The sequence below is a fragment of the Alosa alosa genome, chromosome 24 (assembly GCF_017589495.1).
Source record: "Alosa alosa isolate M-15738 ecotype Scorff River chromosome 24, AALO_Geno_1.1, whole genome shotgun sequence".
Taxonomy (NCBI): Eukaryota; Metazoa; Chordata; class Actinopteri; order Clupeiformes; family Clupeidae; genus Alosa; species Alosa alosa.
Genome location: NC_063212.1, coordinates 1,431,102 through 1,438,064, shown reverse-complemented (window position 1 = coordinate 1,438,064; position 6,963 = coordinate 1,431,102).

The following is a 6,963-nucleotide window of genomic DNA, read 5'->3' as shown; positions in this document are numbered from 1 at the left end:
ATTGATATCAATTGCAACAGCCAGAGAAATAAAAATCAATTTTACGAAATATGACCTAGGCTACACGCCATAGCCAGCATAACGAGACTCTAATAATGTACATAACACTGAGCACTGCGTTGAGAACCGCTTCAGTAGCTCTGTTGAGAAGACGTTGCTACTTGAATGAGTGTGCCAGTAGCATCGCCGGTTCGAATGCGGCAAGGTGCCGTCACCGCCCCTGTCACCCATTCATTTTACACTACGCTGTCCGGTGGTCATCGCGATCGCAAGTCCGTGCGTGCGTGCGATCTCTCATGAAGCCAAGTGCCTGTTTGTAACTGTTTGCTTTCTGTTTGGTGTGCTGTTTACTGAGTGCATTCATATTAATAATCATTGACATCAATTGCAACAGCCAGAGAAATAAAAACAGCTGTCCGGTGTCCGGTGCTCATCATGATCGCGATGCCGTGCGTGCGTGCGTGCGTGCGTGCGTGCGTGGGTGCTGGCTGGCACGCACGATCTCTTATAAAGCAGAGTGCCTGGCTGTTTGTAACTGTTTGCTTTCTGTTTGGTGTGCTGTTTACTGAGGGCATTCATACTAATCATTGATATCAATTGCAACAGCCAGAGAAATAAAAATCAATTTTACGAAATATGACCTAGGCTACACGCCATAGCCAGCATAACGAGACTCTAATAATGTATATAACACTGAGCACTGCGTTGAGAAGTGCTTCAGTAGCTCTGTTGAGAAGACGTTGCTACTTGAATGAGTGTAAAGTAGTGTCCCCGGTTCGAATCGCAAGGAGCCGTCCACCGCCCTGTCACCCATTCATTTTACGCTTATGCTGTCCGGTGGTCATCGGATCGCAAGTCCGCGTCGCGCGTCGCGATCTCTCATGAAGCCAAGTGCCTGTTTGTAACTCTTTGCTTTCTGTTTAGTGTGCTGTTTACTGAGTGCATTCATATTAATAATCATTGACATCAATTGCAACAGCCAGAGAAATAAAAACAGCTGTCCGGTGTCCGGTGCTTATCACGATCGCGAGGCCGTGCGTGCGTGCGCGTGCGTGCGTGGGTGCTGGCTGGCACGCACGATCTCTTATAAAGCAGAGTGCCTCGCTGTTTGTAACTGTTTGCTTTCTGTTTGGTGTGCTGTTTACTGAGGGCATTCATACTAATCATTGATATCAATTGCAACAGCCAGAGAAATAAAAATCAATTTTACGAAATATGACCTAGGCTACACGCCATAGCCAGCGTCATGAGACTCTAATAATGTACATAACACTGAGCACTGCGTTGAGAAGCGCTTCAGTAGCTCTGTTGAGAAGACGTTGCTACTTGAATGAGTGTGCTAGTAGCATCACCGGTTCGAATGCGGCAAGGTGCCGTCACCGCCCCTGTCACCCATTCATTTTACACTACGCTGTCCGGTGGTCATCGCGATCGCAAGTCCGTGCGTGCGATCTCTCATGAAGCCAAGTGCCTGTTTGTAACTATTTGCTTTGTGTTTAGTGTGCTGTTTACTGAGTGCATTCATATTAATAATCATTGACATCAATTGCAACAGCCAGAGAAATAAAAACAGCTGTCCGGTGTCCGGTGCTCATCACGATCGCGAGGCCGTGCGTGCGTGCGTGCGTGCGTGCGTGGGTGCTGGCTGGCAGGCACGATCTCTTATAAAGCAGAGTGCCTGGCTGTTTGTAACTGTTTGCTTTCTGTTTGGTGTGCTGTTTACTGAGGGCATTCATACTAATCATTGATATCAATTGCAACAGCCAGAGAAATAAAAATCAATTTTACGAAATATGACCTAGGCTACACGCCATAGCCAGCGTCACGAGACTCTAATAATGTACATAACACTGAGCACTGCGTTGAGAAGTGCTTCAGTAGCTCTGTTGAGAAGACGTTGATACTTGAATGAGTGTAAAGTAGTGTCCCCGGTTCGAATCCGCAAGGTGCCCTCACCGCCCCTGTCACCCATTCATTTTACGCTCGCTGTCCGGTGGTCATCGGATCGCAAAGTCCGTCGCGTCGTCGCGATCTCTCATGAAGCCAAGTGCCTGTTTGTAACTCTTTGCTTTCTGTTTAGTGTGCTGTTTATTGAGTGCATTCATATTAATAATCATTGACATCAATTGCAACAGCCAGAGAAATAAAAACAGCTGTCCGGTGTCCGGTGCTCATCAATGATCGCGAGGCCGTGGCGTCGGCGTCGCGTGGTGCTGGCTGGCACGCACGATCTCTTATAAAGCAGAGTGCCTCGCTGTTTGTAACTGTTTGCTTTCTGTTTGGTGTGCTGTTTACTGAGGGCATTCATACTAATCATTGATATCAATTGCAACAGCCAGAGAAATAAAAATCAATTTTACGAAATATGACCTAGGCTACACGCCATAGCCAGCGTCATGAGACTCTAATAATGTACATAACACTGAGCACTGCGTTGAGAAGCGCTTCAGTAGCTCTGTTGAGAAGACGTTGCTACTTGAATGAGTGTGCTAGTAGCATCACCGGTTCGAATGCGGCAAGGTGCCGTCACCGCCCCTGTCACCCATTCATTTTACACTACGCTGTCCGGTGGTCATCGCGATCGCAAGTCCGTGCGTGCGATCTCTCATGAAGCCAAGTGCCTGTTTGTAACTATTTGCTTTGTGTTTAGTGTGCTGTTTACTGAGTGCATTCATATAAATAATCATTGACATCAATTGCAACAGCCAGAGAAATAAAAACAGCTGTCCGGTGTCCGGTGCTCATCACGATCGCGAGGCCGTGCGTGCGTGCGTGGGTGCTGGCTGGCACGCACGATCTCTTATAAAGCAGAGTGCCTGGCTGTTTGTAACTGTTTGCTTTCTGTTTGGTGTGCTGTTTACTGAGGGCATTCATACTAATCATTGATATCAATTGCAACAGCCAGAGAAATAAAAATCAATTTTACGAAATATGACCTAGGCTACACGCCATAGCCAGCGTCACGAGACTGAAATAATGTATATAACACCGAGCACTGCGTTGAGAAGTGCTTCAGTAGCTCTGTTGAGAAGACGTGGATACTTGAATGAGTGTAAAAGTAGTGTCCCCGGTTCGAATCCGGCAAGTTGCCCTCACCGCCCCTGTCACCCATTCATTTTACGCTACGCTGTCCGGTGGTCATCGGATCGCAAGTCCGTGCGTGCGTGCGATCTCTCATGAAGCCAAGTGCCTGTTTGTAACTCTTTGCTTTCTGTTTAGTGTGCTGTTTACTGAGTGCATTCATATTAATAATCATTGACATCAATTGCAACAGCCAGAGAAATAAAAACAGCTGTCCGGTGTCCGGTGCTTATCCGCGATCGAGGCGCGGCGTCGCGTATAGCGTCGCGTCGTGGGTGGGTGCTGGCTGGCACGCACGATCTCTTATAAAGCAGAGTGCCTGGCTGTTTGTAACTGTTTGCTTTCTGTTTGGTGTGCTGTTTACTGAGGGCATTCATACTAATCATTGATATCAATTGCAACAGCCAGAGAAATAAAAATCAATTTTACGAAATATGACCTAGGCTACACGCCATAGCCAGCATAACGAGACTCTAATAATGTACATAACACTGAGCACTGCGTTGAGAAGCGCTTCAGTAGCTCTGTTGAGAAGACGTTGCTACTTGAATGAGTGTGCCAGTAGCATCGCCGGTTCGAATGCGGCAAGGTGCCGTCACCGCCCCTGTCACCCATTCATTTTACACTATGCTGTCCGGTGGTCATCGGATCGCGCCCGCAGTCCGTCGTCGCGATCTCTCATGAAGCCAAGTGCCTGTTTGTAACTATTTGCTTTCTGTTTGGTGTGCTGTTTACTGAGTGCATTCATATAAATAATCATTGACATCAATTGCAACAGCCAGAGAAATAAAAACAGCTGTCCGGTGTCCGGTGCTCATCACGATCGCGAGGCCGTTTGTGCGTGCGTGCGTGCGTGGGTGCTGGCTGGCACGCACGATCTCTTATAAAGCAGAGTGCCTGGCTGTTTGTAACTGTTTGCTTTCTGTTTGGTGTGCTGTTTACTGAGGGCATTCATACTAATCATTGATATCAATTGCAACAGCCAGAGAAATAAAAATCAATTTTACGAAATATGACCTAGGCTACACGCCATAGCCAGCATAACGAGACTCTAATAATGTACATAACACTGAGCACTGCGTTGAGAACCGCTTCAGTAGCTCTGTTGAGAAGACGTTGCTACTTGAATGAGTGTGCCAGTAGCGTCTCCGGTTCGAATCCGGCAAGGAGCCGTGACCGCCGCTGTCAGCCATTACTTTTACGCTATGCTGTCCGGTGGTCATCGGATCGCAAGTCCGTCGCGTCGCGTCGCGATCTCTCATGAAGCCAAGTGCCTGTTTGTAACTATTTGCTTTCTGTTTGGTGTGCTGTTTACTGAGTGCATTCATATTAATAATCATTGACATCAATTGGAACAGCCAGAGAAATAAAAACAGCTGTCCGGTGTCCGGTGCTCATCACGATCGCGAGGCCGTGCGTGCGTGCGTGGGTGCTGGCTGGCACGCACGATCTCTTATAAAGCAGAGTGCCTGGCTGTTTGTAACTGTTTGCTTTCTGTTTGGTGTGCTGTTTACTGAGGGCATTCATACTAATCATTGATATCAATTGCAACAGCCAGAGAAATAAAAATCAATTTTACGAAATATGACCTAGGCTACACGCCATAGCCAGCATAACGAGACTCTAATAATGTACATAACACTGAGCACTGCGTTGAGAACCGCTTCAGTAGCTCTGTTGAGAAGACGTTGCTACTTGAATGAGTGTGCAAGTAGCGTCTCCGGTTCGAATCCGGCAAGGAGCCGTCACCGCCCTGTCACCCATTCATTTTACGCTACGCTGTCCGGTGGTCATCGGATCGCAAGTCCGTGCGTGCGTGCGATCTCTCATGAAGCCAAGTGCCTGTTTGTAACTCTTTGCTTTCTGTTTAGTGTGCTGTTTACTGAGTGCATTCATATTAATAATCATTGACATCAATTGCAACAGCCAGAGAAATAAAAACAGCTGTCCGGTGTCCGGTGCTCATCACGATCGCGATGCCGTGCGTGCGTGCGTGCGTGCGTGCGTGGGTGCTGGCTGGCACGCACGATCTCTTATAAAGCAGAGTGCCTGGCTGTTTGTAACTGTTTGCTTTCTGTTTGGTGTGCTGTTTACTGAGGGCATTCATACTAATCATTGATATCAATTGCAACAGCCAGAGAAATAAAAATCAATTTTACGAAATATGACCTAGGCTACACGCCATAGCCAGCATAACGAGACTCTAATAATGTACATAACACTGAGCACTGCGTTGAGAAGTGCTTCAGTAGCTCTGTTGAGAAGACGTTGATACTTGAATGAGTGTGCAAGTAGTGTCCCCGGTTCGAATCCGGCAAGTTGCCCTCACCGCCCCTGTCACCCATTCATTTTACGCTACGCTGTCCGGTGGTCATCGGATCGCAAGTCCGTGCGTGCGTGCGATCTCTCATGAAGCCAAGTGCCTGTTTGTAACTCTTTGCTTTCTGTTTAGTGTGCTGTTTACTGAGTGCATTCATATTAATAATCATTGACATCAATTGCAACAGCCAGAGAAATAAAACAGCTGTCCGGTGTCGGTGCTCATCATCACGATCGCGAGGCGTGCGTGCGTGCAAGTCGCGTCGGTGGGTGGCTGGCACGCGACGATCTCTTATAAAGCAGAGTGCCTCGCTGTTTGTAACTGTTTGCTTTCTGTTTGGTGTGCTGTTTACTGAGGGCATTCATACTAATCATTGATATCAATTGCAACAGCCAGAGAAATAAAAATCAATTTTACGAAATATGACCTAGGCTACACGCCATAGCCAGCGTCATGAGACTCTAATAATGTACATAACACTGAGCACTGCGTTGAGAAGCGCTTCAGTAGCTCTGTTGAGAAGACGTTGCTACTTGAATGAGTGTGCTAGTAGCGTCTCCGTTCGAATGCGGCAAGGTGCCGTCACCGCCCCTGTCACCCATTCATTTTACACTACGCTGTCCGGTGGTCATCGCGATCGCAAGTCCGTGCGTGCGATCTCTCATGAAGCCAAGTGCCTGTTTGTAACTATTTGCTTTCTGTTTGGTGTGCTGTTTACTGAGTGCATTCATATTAATAATCATTGACATCAATTGGAACAGCCAGAGAAATAAAAACAGCTGTCCGGTGTCCGGTGCTCATCACGATCGCGAGGCCGTGCGTGCGTGCGTGCGTGGGTGCTGGCTGGCACGCACGATCTCTTATGAAGCAGAGTGCCTGGCTGTTTGTAACTGTTTGCTTTCTGTTTGGTGTGCTGTTTACTGAGGGCATTCATACTAATCATTGATATCAATTGCAACAGCCAGAGAAATAAAAATCAATTTTACGAAATATGACCTAGGCTACACGCCATAGCCAGCATAACGAGACTCTAATAATGTACATAACACTGAGCACTGCGTTGAGAAGCGCTTCAGTAGCTCTGTTGAGAAGACGTTGCTACTTGAATGAGTGTGCCAGTAGCATCGCCGGTTCGAATCCGCAAGGTGCCCGTCACCGCCCTGTCACCCATTCATTTTACACTTATGCTGTCCGGTGGTCATCGCGATCGCAAGTCCGTGCGTGCGTGCGATCTCTCATGAAGCCAAGTGCCTGTTTGTAACTGTTTGCTTTCTGTTTGGTGTGCTGTTTACTGAGTGCATTCATATTAATAATCATTGACATCAATTGCAACAGCCAGAGAAATAAAAACAGCTGTCCGGTGTCCGGTGCTCATCACGATCGCGAGGCCGTGCGTGCGTGCGTGCGTGCGTGGGTGCTGGCTGGCACGCACGATCTCTTATAAAGCAGAGTGCCTGGCTGTTTGTAACTGTTTGCTTTCTGTTTGGTGTGCTGTTTACTGAGGGCATTCATACTAATCATTGATATCAATTGCAACAGCCAGAGAAATAAAAATCAATTTT